This window comes from Caretta caretta, chromosome 9 (assembly GCF_965140235.1).
Source record: "Caretta caretta isolate rCarCar2 chromosome 9, rCarCar1.hap1, whole genome shotgun sequence".
In the NCBI taxonomy this organism is placed as follows: domain Eukaryota; kingdom Metazoa; phylum Chordata; order Testudines; family Cheloniidae; genus Caretta; species Caretta caretta.
Genome location: NC_134214.1, coordinates 3212983 through 3229694, shown reverse-complemented (window position 1 = coordinate 3229694; position 16712 = coordinate 3212983).

Sequence of the window (16712 nt, the reverse complement as noted above, 5' to 3'; positions counted from 1 at the left end):
AGCTAAGTGTCTATGACCTTCTGCCTGGTGGAAACTGTTTATCACCTGGAGACCTGGCTTAAGAACATAGTTTTCAGTACAGATACATAACTTCTTAAATAGCATCCATCTATACATCTTGCAATGATTAGGAGAACCAGTGCATTTCTGAGTGTTGGAAGAGATCTTAGATGCTGCCCTTTGGCTAACTATTATGAAATATTGGACCCATAGGATGCCTGTGAAATCATATGCATCCCCTTTGCCAGCTGGCATCAGAAGGTTCCTGGGTCTCACATGGTTGTAGAGAAAAGCTTGAAAATGTGACACAAATGCATCCTAAAAGCCCAAAATGCAAATAAAAAGAACCTAAAATGTATCATTTCCTTTTAAATCTCATACTTCTAAAGCCAATCTCATGATTCTGGGGGTCTGAGTCCATGGTATTTTAACACTTGGGGCTGATCATACTTTAATAACCATTTTTTTAAATAAAGGTTAAATAAAAAGATCAGTTGCTAATAACATCTTAGATTATTAACACTATAAAAAGAGAAACATATTAGTTTTTACTATTGATGGCTTTGATTTTTTCCTCTCTCTCATTTGCATAATTCTAATGACCCTTTGAATTCATAGCCCTTTTCTCATCAGGTTCACTTTCAAGCTCTGGAATGACATTGCAATGCTCTGGCTAGAAATGCTGCAGCAGGGAATGATTTTTTAGGGTTTTAAAAAATGTTTTATACAGTAATTTAAAAAGATCCTGGCAATATTTTTTGTTTTGCTTTTAACGCTCTATTTTTCCTGGGGGGGTTGTTTTTGAGAGTTGTTAATATTAATGTTATATTTATTTTTATGCAATCTAAATTTTAGGCGATTTCAGAAGGAAAAAACATCAGGGAAGTAGAACAGTTCTTTTACCTGGGCAGCACCATCTTAGCCAACAAAGACTTCAGGAAAGAAGTGACGTCAAGGACAGGGAAGGTCAAGGTCGCTGAAGTCAACAGCTCATGGAAATTAAAGATAGTGCCAAAATAAAACTCAGAATTTTCAACTCAAACTCAAATGTAATCTCAGTATGAATCTGCGGCTGCGAGTGCTGGAGAGCTATTCAAACGTTAGACAGAAAATGAAAATAGCCATTGAAAATAAGTGTCTCTGAAAAATCCTGTGTACTGAATGGAGAGATCTGTGAAATCCCAGCCAGCAACTTGTCTCCTCCAGAATTAGAAGGACTTGTTGGACATAACTAGGGCAAGTACTCCAGATGCCAACACACAGACTCCCACAAGAAGCTGTCTAGTGGAAACCAGCTGGTGTGAGGAAATGAGGATGCCCAAGAGAAACAACCCTTAGCAGAGAGGGCAGAATTGGTGATCTCAACGCCGTAGAGGAGATGGAAGCAACAGCTAATATCAGAGAGGGATGGAAGAGACTAGTTTCTGCCCTGGCATGAGAAGGATGTAATAAATAATAATTTTTAGGTCAAATTTTGATCTGTCTCTTAAGCCTGGCAGAAAACAGAGAGCTGTTCGGTAAAAGAGTTGAAGATGAGTTAATGAACTGAATGTGGCTGCACGTATCATTAACATTAGGTGCCTGGCTTCCTCTTAACAGAGCTACACGCGACATAATGTTTCCTCCAGAATCTTCTCAGCCCAGTGAGCAGAAACTTTCCGTGCTCATTTTTAATGATAACAAATGTCAAATAGTGTAGACTTCCCAGCAACAAACAGAAGTGCAAGGGGCGCCCTTCGCCGCAAGCCGGATTGACAACTTTGTCTTTCAGGCCAGCTGTATGCTCATTTCTAGTGTCATGTACGGCCTCTCTGACAGCAGTCAGAATCAACTGTGGCCTTACGCACATGCGCTCTCCCCTGCCTCGCTGATGAAGGCCATTTTATACCTCTGCTAATATTGTCTAATTGTCTGATTTTCTGTAACATGTTAACCACACGTCTCCATCATGGCAAACATTTTCTGTCACCTGTTTCATTTGGCAGCATTTCTTAGGCCAGGCTCAGATGCGGTTACATTTAACAGGCCAGTTTTGTGTTTTGAATCACTCAGTACTATTCATATGTCATTAGGGAAGACCCTAAAGCACACCATAATATATGCACAGTTTGTGATGAGCCCAAGTCGCAGAGTTGAGATCTGGATTTAAAGTTTGACTTCCCTCTTCTCCCTCAATCCCCCAAGAAAACACACATTTGGCGTATTTGAAGCAAGGGTTTTGTTTTAGCCTATAAGTGCCAGCTATGAAATTTAGATCTGTGTCCTGGTTTGGAGTCAGAATGGTCTTCCCCCAAAATATGGGGAATCCCAGCTCTGGCCCATGTCTCTATCATTTGCTTCTGAAATGCACCTGCTTCTGAAGTGGATCTGTTTAACAGCGTATAACAACACTACAAACAGCTGAGGACAAGACATATGCTCCTGCATTTGAAACTGCAGAAGGAATTTAGGGCAGCCAAATGTAGTTACCCAAATCTGAATTTGGCCAGGACACTTAAGCTAACGTTTTAAATCAGGAACTGGGTAAACTGGTGTTTAACTTTGTATTAATACAAGTAAAGGAGTAACTTCAAGAGGAACTCCAAAGCTTCTACTCTTCTACTCAGCAACAGTAAACAGTAAACCCTCCCCGCCCCCTCACAATTAGTAACCTTTTATCCTCTGATCTTCCAAACCACCACCTGTTCTGCAGCCATTCTGTTTATGTGGTTGGATTCCTGGCATGCACCTGATATGTTTCATCAGAGCAGCAGGTGCATTCCGCAGGACTCACCTGGAAACTTTCCACAGCCATCAAGTGGTTACCCTGCTTGTTTACTGGAGAGTTATGGAAATGCTGCTCCTGACCTGACAAGGTCTTTGGGGGAGGGAGCTGAGGTAGCGGGGAAGAGCGGGACTTTTGTATGCATGCCAGAACAAATCCAGTCTGAAAGGGACATTGACTTACCTGTGCAGTCCATCGTGGGCGATGGATGGTTGCCTATTTCCTGCTGAGGAGTGTATCATAGATCTGTTTTAAGGCTGCTTGGGGATTTGAGGTTGGAAGATCCTATTAATAATGCATGGTGAGGCTGAATTAAAGTAATAATTGTCCCCACAGAGTGTACTACATTGAAATAGCGGTGCAGAAAGCGATTCCTTCAGTGAGCTTATTCCTTTTAGTTCCATCGTTGACGTAGTTACCGTTCGTTTATTTGACAGCTTGGTTCCTTTTAATTTGTGATTCATTAAGGGCCGAATGCTGAGCTCAAGCAACGTGGCTGTGTGCACGGCTTCCTGGAGAGCCAATGGAGGCAGTCAACACTGCTTCAGCTGCCACAAGACAACAGCCATCTCCATGGTGTTGCCCCTCACCCTCTCAAATGTACATTTGTCTGGGGCATGCAAGAGGGGGTGGGGTGCCGGTGACATAAGGAGAGCTTGCCCCACTGTCTTTCCTGCCCTGTGCCCACCATGCAGGACAGGAGGTACCTGTGTGTGGAGCAGATCTAGGGACCCATGTTTTGCAGCATGTTGACAGTGACTGAGAAGAACCAAAAAGTGAAAACTAAAAACTAAACAGAAACCAATTTATCTGATTTCATGGGCTGAGCGGAGAAAAATGCAAAAAGTAAACAGAGCTCATAAATAAATCCACAACCCAGATTCTATGTTTTCACATTCTCAGGGCTTGTTATTAATACAGGAAAGGACATTTCTCATCGCTTTTATTTTTTAACCAGTTGGGTTTTTTCCCATATAGGTTACAGAACAGACTGTGAGTGCTCTGTGCTGCCATATCTCTAAGATATTACCTTGAGAAGATTACTTAGGCTGCAATTCCAGAAAGCACCTTAGTATATGATTAAAGTTAAACATACGCTCTAGTGCTCGCCTGAAGATGGCTCTTAGATTGTGACCTCTTTGAGACCAAGAACAACTTTTTGTTATATGCCTGTATAGTGCCTGGTGCAATCAGGCTGGCAGTTCTAGGGTATGTCTACACTACAATGTAAGCCCGGAGCCAGGCTCAGGCTTGAGCTGAATGCCGCCCCCCCTTCTTCCACACACACATCGCTCAGACTCAGGGGTCTGTGTGTGGGTGCACCCAGGGTTTGAGCCCTATTGATTTGCAGTATAGACACATTTCTCCCATGACTCGGGTCTTCAAAAAGTATCCCACAATCCTGTGGGTCAACTTCCGATATCCTCTCTGTCCCCAAACTCTCCGAATGACTCCAGGGAAAAGGGAAGCAACCTGACTTGGTGCAATGCAGCTGCTCAGCAAGTCAGTGTTTAACCCTTCCATTGTTTTCTGACCCCTGGGATGCAAACACCCCACCAGAAAACCTTTTATGTTTGCAATGGAGATGGAACAGAAGAAGCCTTTTCCAAAACACACTGCTTCGTAACATGGGAGCACAGCCAGGTTTACCAGAGTTTGGTAAATTTTTGTTGTGAGGCTAACAAAACAGTGGACTTTCCTAAGAGTACCAGGAATGATCCCACATCCCAGCAAATAGCAAAGAAGCTGGCAGCATTGGAAATGTACTGGACCAGTGACCAGTACAGGAAGCGAATTAAGCCACTAAAGACTGAATACAGGAAAACCAGGGAGCAGAACCGCACTTTGGGCAAAGTACTGACATCATTCCCATTTTATGGGGAGTTTGGCTGGGTGGCTGGCACCTGACAGCCCTGCCTAGGCAAAAGTTGTTAAACAGGTCTATCCTAAACAAAGGAATGTGTGTTTACCTCAATTTACCTCTTATAGTAAACAGGGGGCTTGAGACAGCAAGAGGGGGAAATTGCTGGAGACAAGGGGAATCTGCATTTCAGCAAACACAGGGAAGAAGAAAGAGCATGGAGCCATCTTCACCATCAGACTCCATGTCATCTTCTTTATTGCTTGAATAAACTTTGCTTTGAGGGATAAACCTCAGAAGAATCCACTTGAAAGGGTGGCTTGACTATAAAAGTGGGGGGCAAAACACCCCAAGATACCTCTCCCCATCTCTTTCTCTCAACTAAGAAGCCAAAGGAACCAGTCCTTTGACTTTGGGGGCTGATCCTGACCTGAGAATTGGGTCAGCCCTGTTGCTGGGATCGTTTGGTAAGGGTTTTACCATGAACCGAGTCTAGTGTGTTAAGTTTCAGCTACTAGAGATTCTTTTATCTTTATTTCTCTTGTAGACATTTTTTACCTTAATGCTTTGTACTTGTGCTCACTTAAAATCTCTCTCTCTCTCTTTAGTTCAATAGCCTTGCTTTATTTTTTAATCAAAACCAATCCAGTGCTGTGTTTAAACAGAACTGACTGGGAACTCCAGTTACATCTGTTGAACATTGACCCTTTACAGGGGTAACGGACCTCCCTTACCTGAATGGTGCAGGAGAGGGCTGGACAGCACAGAACACGTTTGGGGGAAAATTCAGGACGGGGAGTGTGTTGGGGTCACCCTGCAGGTGGTAACCGAGGCTGCTGGAAGCCAGGGTATAGAATATAAGGGTTGGAAGGGACCCCAGAAGGTCATCTAGTCCAACCCCCTGCTCGAAGCTGGTATGGCTGGTGTTTGCTGACAGGATGCTGTCAGAGTTGCCAGACCAGGGCGTGGCTATACCCAGACACTCAGGGTGTGAGCTGCAGGCTGTTTGAGAGCGGCCCAAGTGGGAGCTACAGCAGCAAAGCATTGTGAGGCACCCAAGGTTGCAGGGCAGGCAGTGACATAACCCCTCACTGGTGTGGACTGCTCCCTGGAATGTGTCATGGCCACATTTCGGGAGGGCGCTAGGCAGTCTGGGATATGGCTGGTTTGATTCATGCCTGTGGTCTGCAGTGTGGATGTCAGAAGCCTGGGTTAGAAAATTCTTAATGTAAGGTTAACGATCAGTGTAGACACTTAAGCCCTGGGCTCTCTAAGCCAGGGTCAGCTGACTCAAGTCCCCCAAGCCCTGGGGCTTGAGTGTAGTCATGCCCCTTGGTGCCACCACAATAGTAAGAGAATAGAGACGAGATCACAGCCAGGAGTGACAGGATACAGGCAATATGGTGGGAAATTGTTATCTTCAGTCTCGTGGGAGATTTGGGGCAGCGAAATAGCCCTATGGCTCCCTGCAGGAGGGTTAGTTGAAATGAAGCTGCGTACGAAGGGAGGATCTGGCAGAGAGTAAAGTAATCATTAAAGCCATCTGTCTGTCTCTCTAAGTGCTCACTACTGGAGTACCAAAGCCCCTATATCAGTTTTGCTAATACAAATGTCTTCCGATTCATTCTCTATTGCACTGGACTATGCATTATGAGCTTGATTCATCCCTCAGTGGGAGACAGATTGAGCCCAGTAAGAACCTGACTTTGTCTAGCAGAGGCCCTGACGTGGCCCCACCTAGTAAAGTAACTTTTGATGGTTTCTCTTCCGTGTCACCTTCAACTTCAGCAAGATGAATTTATCTGGAGAGAAAATCCAGGGATTCCACGGCTATTTTGTGTTCCCTTAAAGTCTGGCCAGATCTTCAGTTAATTAACTTAGCGCTAGGAATTCTGTTGCCCAGACAGCATTGCCGCACCAGGACCTCCAGAAGCTCCATCATACGTTTAATTGAAGATCTAAGAGCAAGTTGCTTTGCAGCAGCTGTTAAAATTAAAAGGGGTTGGGGCGGAAGGGAGTCCATTAAGATTATCTGCACTGTATCGTGGGGGAAAGTTTGCTTTTATTATACATGCTAGCCCCAGGCTGAGCTAAATTGCTACTTTCATAGCTCAGCTGAGAGTGGTTATTTGGGCTTTTTTGTACTCCACTAAGTTTGAAGTGAGCGCTTCAAAGATGATGATGATAATGTGCTTTTTGAGTCAAGCTAACCAAAAGAATATTGTTGCAGTCACTGATAAAGCCTAAAGAGAGAGGCTCCTTTCTTCCTTCCTTTAAGAAGTGTTGATTGATGGTGTCTCAGAGATGCTAACTGGATGTGTTAAATCGGGGAGAAATAGCAGCTGAAAATATTGCTTCAATCATATAATTGTCATCTCCAGGAAGAAAGCTATAGGGCAGGGCATTCACTTCTCCTTGTACGATACAAGGAGGTCACCTGATACACTCCCAAGAAGGAAGGGTCCTTGTTTTGTCCTCTCTCCCTACCCTATTTGGTTATTCACACAGTGCACAGTTAATCTAAGGCACTCATTGCCAGGGGATTTTGTGAAGGCCAAAAAATAATTGGATTCAAAAAAAGAATTAGATAAGTTCCTGGTGGTTAGGTCCATCAATAGCTATTAGCCAAGATGGCCAGGATGCAACCCCATGCCCTGGGTGTCCCTAAGCCTCTTACTGCCAGATACTAAGACTGGATGACAGTGGACGGATCACTGGATGATGGCCCCATTCTGTTCATTTCCTCTGAAGCATCTGGCATTGGCCACCGTTGGAAGACAGGATACAGGGTTAGATGGGCCATTGGCCTGACCCAGTCTGGCTGTTCTTATGTGTATGGTGAGCTCTCTGAGTGATGGGCTAATGGTCTGGTCTGACAAGGGGAGCCCCAGGGCCCAGATCCTCAAAGGTATTTTGGCACCTAACTTCCACTGAAATCAATTGGAGTCGGCATAGACACGGACTCCATGTGTGATCCAGAGCTTGAGCACCCACTGACAACAAAATAAGGGGTGATCAGCACCCACGAGTCAGCAGTAGGTGGCAGGAGCACGTACATGGCGCACAGTGAAACCAGAAGGTGGAAAACACCAACCAGCAAAAACAAAAGCCAGCACCTCTGGGAGCTGGGTGCCCCAGTCTCTGTGAGCTCTGGGCCTATTTTCCCATGGCTAGGAGCCGTTATCCTCCCCAGTTCTCCAGCCCAGTCCCTCTCTTTCCTCATCCCATTAAGAGATTCACCACTGAGTTCTTTTAAGTTTACACGCTGAGATGGGCTGACACGGCATCACGCTGCCGTGGGGAGCTGCTGGATCCACCATCTGGCTTAAATTTATCTGCCCTAATCTCACCTGCACTTCAGGAGTGCCCATCCCACACTGTCTGCGCTTGTACCCGCCTCTAGGGCAACATGGTGCTGGGAAGACTTTGCTCTTTTGTTCTTGCGGGAGGCTTGGCCAAGTCAGTACAGCCTCCTGTGCAAAGTCTATTGCAGTGGCGTTAGCTTAGTATGCTTGGAAAGCCTTGCAGGCTTCGGAGTCTGAAGCCATGTTAGCTGCGTGTGTTGTAGCCTAGGCTGAAACGCCTGGATTGACCAATACACCCTTTTTGCCCGTCAAGACATACTCTGAAGGAACTGGGACTTGAGCGCTGAGTACCTGCAACTCAGCATCGGGCCCTGAGTTTGAAATGCAATGCAGTGCCAGACTGAGCCATTCTCATCGCACCCCACAAAGATGTCAAGCAGCCTCAGAAATAAGAGAGCAGCCAAGTGTCACCTGCGACAGGAGGCTCTGGTGACTTTAGAGATGCCACCTCCCGTACGTCTCTGCACGCCAGCCGCCCATGCTCCAGAATTCTGTCTCCCCCTTTGCAGTTGAACATGAAGGATGGGTTGGGAGTTCCCACAGATGAGAGACTTAGCAGCCTGCTGCAGTGTGCTGGCAAACCATATGATGAGGAGGTTTGTAAAGCTGTGCATATGTCTGGAACGGCTGCTACTGGGAGGAGGTGGTTGCAGGAACCATACAAAGCCTGCTCCCCAGGGACAGAAAGGTATGAAATATCTGAAGTGAATTCAGCTCTTCATTTTTCACCTAGAAGGACGGGTGCCTGGGCTCTCTCCCCAGCCCTTACCCACTCTGAAAGGACAGCAGCTCCTGGTGGGAGGGGAGTAAGAGCAGGGTCAAGGCACAGAGGAACAGAGATGGCATTAATGTTTTTATTGCAACCCTGAGGACTAGCTCATATGAACAGAGCTCACGTTTACTGCAGCAGTGAGTGCCGCATGCTCAGCCTCCGGGACAGTGTACAAAGGTGTGACAAGGTGTGACATTCCTTTATCCAGCCATATCACTGTCGAGGGAATGTCCGGATCCTGGTTAGCTAGATCGGTACAAACTCTGACTTGAACTTGCTGTCACTTAGGGGTCAGCAGTGGTGCAGTTATGGCCATTGCTGGCCAGCGACACCAGGATCAGGGATATCCCTGAGGGCAGACAAGATCAGAGAGAGAAATTCACACCTACTGTCCACACAGGATTGGGAGGCAGGGATCCCACTTCCATGCCCAGGTGTGCTGCTGACGTTGTGTGTGTCCTTGAACAAGTGGTCTCAAACTCATTGGGCCTCGGTTCCCCATCTATAAATGGGCGTCATATTTTACGTAAGCTGCAGGGGTATTTTGAGTCCAAATGGATCAATGTTTGCAAGGCACATTGAGATCTCGGACGAGAGAGGAGTATGAGTGTGCCACCTGGGCTGCTAAAATAAACAAATATTAACAGCCAGGAATTCTCTGTAAAGTCTCATTCATGCTGACTCCTGGTCCTCTCCCATCAATGCTTTTGAAGGCATGTTTAAATAGCCCTTGTTTAAATAGCTGATTAATAGCTATGTAGGCCAAGATTTTCAAAAGGGGCTAGTGATTTTGGGTGCCAACTTGGGATGCCTTAAAGGGAGGGGCACTTTACAGAAAGGGCTGAGAACCCGTCCTCTGAAAATCAAGCCCCTTTGAAGTGTCTCGTGTTGGGCATCCAAAAGCCTCTAGCCACTTCTGGAAGCTTTAGCCTAGCTAGCGTGTCATGGAGAGATGATGCGGGATAAACAGCTTGAGAAGTTTAATCTCTAGAGAGTGGTGAAGCCAGGATAATGCAGCGAGTGCCAGGGACTCCATTGTGCAGAGCCGTGCTCTGACATTTTATCTGAAAGCAAGTTTGCAAGTTGAACACATCCTCTGAGCAACTTTAAACTGCTCCCGCCACCGCCTGCATGGCAATAACCTGAACGCTCGCTGAACTTGGCAGCCTCACAAAAGTAATATTTTTACAAGGATGAACGGTTCTTGAATAATTTCTCTAATGTATTGGACACAAACAGGTTCTCCATCAGTATTAAGATATGGACATCTTCTTGCTCCGGCTGTCTTCTGAGACAAATGTATTTACTGGGCACAATGCAAGGAGAATGTCATCCACTATTTATGTCTCAGCTTCACGGTTGTCCCCTTTGTGCTATCCTGGCTTGCTGGTGGAATACAAGATTGTGTTTCAGGCTCCGTTTCTGGCTCCGTGGCAGTGAGGAGCTGTCAGTGTTATTTTTAGGTGGTCTTCTGCGCCGGTAACACTCACATTTTGCAGTGAAACCGATTCTTTATGCCCAGCATGGAAAGAGCTAGAATGTCCCCAGCCAAGCAGTGTCCATCCATTTCTCCCATGACTGTTCCCCTCCACCCCCTTTATTGTGAATTTAGCACTAGGAAAAGGCACCAGAGCCTCGAAGACTGAAGGCCTGTCCACCAAACAAGTACAACAAGAGCAGCACCAATGCAAAATATTCTCAGCTCCTGCCATTTGGCGTGCTCTGTGTCAGCCTGGAAAGACCATCTCAAAGGCTGGGAGGAGGGATTCCATCCCCACGACCCATGGTTTAATCCTCAGGCTCTCTGGTGTCATTGGTGATTGCATTATCTCTCTCATTTTGGCTGTAAGCTTTAGGGTTTTCCCGTGCTTTGGGCTGGTGGCAACTGCAGCTCAGACGGAACATGATATGGTGATCCCTCCTTTGTCTGTGGCCAACTGAGCTGGGCTGGTCCCTCTTCCACCCCAAAGGCTCGATGGTCATTTCTCTCTCTTTGGACAGAACGCAGCTCCTCGCCACTCCACCTTCAGCACCTCAAACGCGGCTGGGTGTCCCTGCAAGGCAGTGGCTGCTTTGCCAGTCTCCTTTTTAGATTGCCTGCCTCAGCTGGGCTGTTTCGCTTAAACCTGTTTCTTTTTTTTTTTTTTTTTAATGGGGACGTTTCTACAGAGGCCTTTAAAGCCATCACCTGCCTATTGTAAAACCCAAACCGCTCTGGTCAGAAGGCTCCAAGGTGGCAGCAAGCAACGTACCCTGCACCTTTAGCCTGAACTAAGAGCTATCGTCTATGCTGCCCCTACTTCTGTGTAACGTTCCATCTTTGTGTGACGGAGCGAACCTGAGCAGTGTCCAAGCTTGTCCGGCCAAATGGCACCCTCAGTTGTGGTGCCTCTGTGTTACTGAACGTTTGGGCTTGACCAACCTGCCCTCTTCATGCACTGCAAACGCTCGCTGCTTTCAGTGGGAGTTACATGCAAGAGGGACTATGTGATCAGACCCCAGTAGCTTGTGCAAGAACTTACAGTAACCAGGTCCATTCTTGTGCAGCCAGAGACTCACTCATTTGTATGGACAACAAGCTGGTCTGTTTCCACACTGAACTCTTTCGGGTTCTGGTGGTTTCTGGGTGAGGTGCACTCTCCCTGTGAACCATTTTTTCCCCAAGAGCATGTCCAACAATGGCCTGTTACAAAGGGTAGTTTGTGAGGTTCAGAGAACAACTAAGGAAAAATTGCTTCTGCATATCTCTGGAGTGCAGGCTGTTAAAGAGCTGAAGGCTGCCTTGTACATTTGGCTGGGGGTTCGCACTCTTGTGTAGCTGGCAGAATGGTTTTCTCGTGATATCGGTCCTGTCCATCCTCATCCTCTACGTATAAGTGACAGAGTTTCTGGTTCAGAGCTTTCAGTTCAAACGAGCCTGAAGGTGGAGGATACAAAGGCTTTTGAATGAGAACACAGGAATTGCCAGACTGGATCAAACCAGGCGTCCATCTAATTCAGCGTCCAGTGTCCATCAGAGGCCAACCCCAGCTGCTTCAGAGGAAGGCGCAAGAGACTCTGCAGGGATGGAATAGCCTGCATGCAGGGAGAGTTTCCTTCTGATCATTAGCTAGAGATAAACTCTGCTCTGAAACTTGATGGTTGTACCTGTCTGTAGGGCAGTGGGCTGTGTCACCGGCCCAGAAAGGACTCAGTGCCCAGTCCAAGTCTCTTGTCAGGCCCTTCCCTTCGGGCCTAGGTTATTAACTGCAACTCAAAACACATGCAAACTATCCAAACAAAGCAGTTCCTCTGCCCTCCATGGGCTATGGCTCCCAGAGGCATTTCCCCGTGCTTCTCGCTGAAAGCGGGACACCCCTTTCCCTTCAATCCCCCTGCTTCGGGGCCTACTGCAGGAGCCCATCTCCCTCCTGCAGCTCCTTTCCAGCTGAACTCTCCCACCTCCCCTTTATAAGGGTCACCTGACCCCTTCCCAGCTGGGTCTGATGATCCAGCAGGGCTGGCAGGCGCCAGGCCACGTGTCTCTGGAAGAAGCAGACAGACCTGTTACACCTCCCCAAACTCTTTTCTTTAACATTGTGAAACCCTTCTGCCTGTCGGAGTTGGCAGCAACAAGGGCCGGGTTCAGTATCTAGGGGATCCATTCCAATAACACAATGCAAACTGGCTCGAGCCCCCACCCAGTGACCTGGGACAAATATATACCACCCCCGCTGGGCGCCTCCAAGAGGCAATACTTCCCCTCTCACAAGCACAGAGTCTGAGTGTGGCAAAAAAGCCTTTTAATAACAGAGAGAAACAATGTGGCATTATGTTGGGGAAACACCACCAACAGGATTCATAACACAACCCATGAGCAAAACCCATCCCAAGCAAATTGGGGTGTGTCCTTTCCCTTTGGTTCTTAAGTCCAGCAACCCAAAATCACCCAAAGTCCCAAAAGTCCAATGGCCCAAAAATCTCTGTACTTGGTCAGGGCAGCCCCAGAGTTCAAAAGATTATCTGCAGAGTTTTACCTCCCAACCTGGGTGGAGATGGGGGGGAGGGGGGAGGAGGGGTTAAGGGGCACCTTATGTGGCCCAAAGCTGATGGCCCCACCTCTTGACAAAGCCCTGGCTGGGATGATTTAGTTGGGGATTGGTCCTGCTTTGAGCAGGGGGTTGGACTAGATGACCTCCTGAGGTCCCTTCCAACCCTGATATTCTATGATTCTCTCCATGGGGCTCTGCTCTGCCAGCCGCCCCATGAGCTGCTCTAGGCATCCAACAAACTGCTCGACTCCACCAGCCGCTCCGCTCTGCTCGCCATCCTGCAAACTGCTCTGCTCCACCAGCCACTCTGGTCTGCTCGCCATCCCACAAACTGCAATTCTCCACCAGCCGCTCTGCTCTGCTCGCCCTCCCGCAAACTGCTCCACCATATAGCTTCAGGCTCCCCCACTACTTAACACAACACTCAGTGATTTCAGCTCTTAGTCAGTTTTTAGCTCTTTTCTGATTTCAGCTTGTAGTAGAGGAGCCTCAGTGCTGGTGCACCATTAGCCCAAAGTGAATTCAGCTCAGCAGCCTGTAACTAGACTCCTAAAGGAGTCAACATTAGCTCTGATATTCCATAGTGGAGAGAGGAGGAAGTGCAATTAGCATGTAAGGCCCTTACCAAGGGGCCCATGCCACCAAGTATAAATACTTGTCCCCAGCCTCTCTCCATTCACAGAGTTTTGGAACCCATGTCCCTTGCCTAGCGAGTGCTACTTAGTTGATGGCGAGTCCCTCCATCATAACAAAAGGCCAAGTACAGTTCCACTGTCCTTGATTCCCATAATCAGGGTAATAACAATTTATTCTTCCTGCCCCAATAACAGAGACACTGGGGATCCCACGGCAGCCAAAGTGACCATTTGGGCAGCTATGGCCTCATTCTAGGTGGGGTGGGTGTGCCTATGCAAATGAGATCAGCCCCTGAAGTTCTTTTCCACAACTTGCCACACCTCACCACCAGATGTCAGGGTGGAGCTCATCCTGACTCTGCTTACAGTTGCTTGAAGAGATTTCCACTAGAACCCAGAGTTGGAGCTAATTTTTACTCATTTCCCTTTCCTCCATCACTACCTGTTCCGCTCTCCACAAGAGCTCGGGGACTTTCAGGGAAACTGCTTTACGGGTTCAAAAGCTTTTTAGACAGCAGATCCAGAGGGACAGAATTTCAACTTTCTCACCTCATATAATTGTCAAGCTCATAACGTTGCCTTCTGCAAGAACTGAGGAGGACCCAGTGTTAGAAGAGAGGTACGTTTCTAAGGATAATGAAAAGAAAGACTCCATTATGAAGAATCATCATTATTCTTTATGTTCCAATGAGCACTCAGAGACTGAGCCTGGCTGGTAGAAAAGTAGGACCAACTCAATAGGACTTGGATCGTCCATTTGCATATAAATCAACCTTCCAAACTAGCAACATGGGAACCCAGAACTTGAGCCAAGGAGCCAGACTGCCCAGCAGACCTTCAGGTACTTGTCTTAATATGACATCATTGTATCTACACTCCATTTTTAATATCACTTAATTCTACCCCAGAAAAATGAGTGAGGATTGTCCATTCCTCTGAGTGGTTCCCTGACTTTTTGCCGCTGCACCCTGGTCTCCAACTCCATTTCTGCAGCTTCCTTTGGGCTGGCTTTCTGCACAGTACTGTTTTCCATTCTGGAACATTGTTAGAATATGGCTGAGTTTTGTCAGGACTCGTACTCTATAGTTTGCAGTTACGAGGAAGGCCAAATTTTAAAGGACACGCAACTCAGTTTACACATATATGCTGTTTGCATGAGCAGATCATTTGCCCCCCCCCCCAATTTTGTCATTCTGTGATCTTTTGTGCATGTGATCGCAAGACCGCATGATTATGAGCTAGACCTTGGGGAGCATGTTCTTTCTTCAGAGACCTGATGTGTGGAATACGCAGCTTCCCGGGCTGCAGAGAAAAGAGAGAGTCAATTTGTTACAGCAAAACTGGAGATATTGCAAGCTGGGCGTAAACATCAAGGTCAGAGAAGAATTCTTTGGTGTGTTCCAAGTGGTCATAACTAGGGGGAATGGGATGAAACTGTGCACAGAAAAGTTTCAACAGCAGGTCAGAGAAAATGTCCTGGTGTAAGGAGAGCTATGTGCAAATCCCGCAAGAATTTCTGAGATTTCCAATTTTTTCCACATCCCTTTTCAGGACAGAAAATTTTCATGAACCAAAACTCTGGGGGTAAAAAATTCAGATCAGATCAATTGAAACATTTCATTCAATAATTTTAAAACATTGTGTTTCGATCTTGACCTTTTAAAGTGTCTTTTCATATTTTACCTTAAATTAACTTTAAATTTCTAAATGAAAAGTCATTTTGACTCAAACTTCAGAACTTTTCACATTTTGACATTTTTTTCATATGAGAAATTCATCAAAACTGATTCTTTCTACAAACTGTTTTGGTTTCAATGGATCAGCATTTTCTGATGAAAAAATATTTCATCAAAAAATTCCCAACCACTTCTAGGTGCAAGATCTATTAGAGTCTTGCACAGGAAAATGTCTTGGGAAATCCTCTTGCTGAGTCATCTGCTGTACAAATGACATTTATTATGTAACCTCCAGTTATGCCTGGGTGCCAAGGCTTGCTTTTGCACTAATGGCTTCATAAATTGGAAATCCTAATTCATTTGATTAACTAGCTCTAGGGGAAGCTTCAATTTCATTCTCTCCCAGGCTCTCTTTCATTCCTCTGTCTCTGACCTCTTTTTTTTTTTTTTTTTTTTATGCGACTGGCTTCTGTAGATGATGGTGAAGAAGAAAAGCATTTTGGACAGATGAGAAAGTGGAGTTTACTGCTGGGGTAGGGCTGATTGGAAGGAGCTATTTTGCATTTGATAGTGCTTGTTAATGTAGCCACTAGCCGAGCACATAAAAAAAAAATAATCCCCTGACAGCTATCCCAAAACAGAGTGCAAACGTGTGTCCTCTGAACATCTCCTTTGATTTTTCCCTCATCAGTCAGCTTTTCCAGGTTTCTTTGTATTCTTGATAATTTGCCTACCTTTTCCTAATGTATTTGTGTTGGTGCAGAGCAAAATAAAATTGTGTGTTCTTCTTTTGATTTAAAGGGGCACTGACAACTTGAAATCACACTTCCCTTTTTAATTTTGTTTCACCTGCTTTAGGTTTCACAAGTAAAACCTTTTAAAGCTTGCTGTCACTGAGAGAGATGAGAGAAACAATTATTTGGCTCTATTTTTTCCAGTTTATTTTTCTTTCATCGTTTGACAGCAGGAGCTGCATAATCAGTTTGACTCTAGTCAGTTTCTCCTGTCTTTTTGGGTCTTTCAAGCAGCAACAAAAGAGAAAGTTGGTTGGTTTGTTTGTTAGTTAAATCTCACAAACGGGCAGAGATGCAGAGGAGGTACTAAATTGTCTAGATACCAGACTGGCAGTATCTCTCAAGAGACACTGCCAGATAGTTTACAATAAAAATAGATCTTATTTTCTTTTTAAAATGGATGGTTAAAGGAACTAATTGTGTGTTGATCTACCATGCACCTATCACATTGGTACCCGGGCTTCTATGTTAATAGAAGAATTTATTTTGAAAAACCCTGACATTAAAATAAAAGACCCAACCAAAGCAAATAGTATTTTTGATGTTCTGTATATTCTGTATACTTTAATCTGCACTGTTTAAAATCCAAATAGAACAATATTCTAACTAGTGCACTTTAGGATCAAATAGATTAAACCACATCAGTCAAGGTTCCTTATCTGAATGGAGTGAAATGTGAACAATTCAAAAAAAATCTTTCAGGTTTAGCGATCAAAGATGCTTAATGGTAAATGACGTGGATAAGGACGTTTTATACAAGATGGAAATTTAAAAAAATACGGAGATGGGCTAGTTCCAGTCAAGTCTTTGCTTG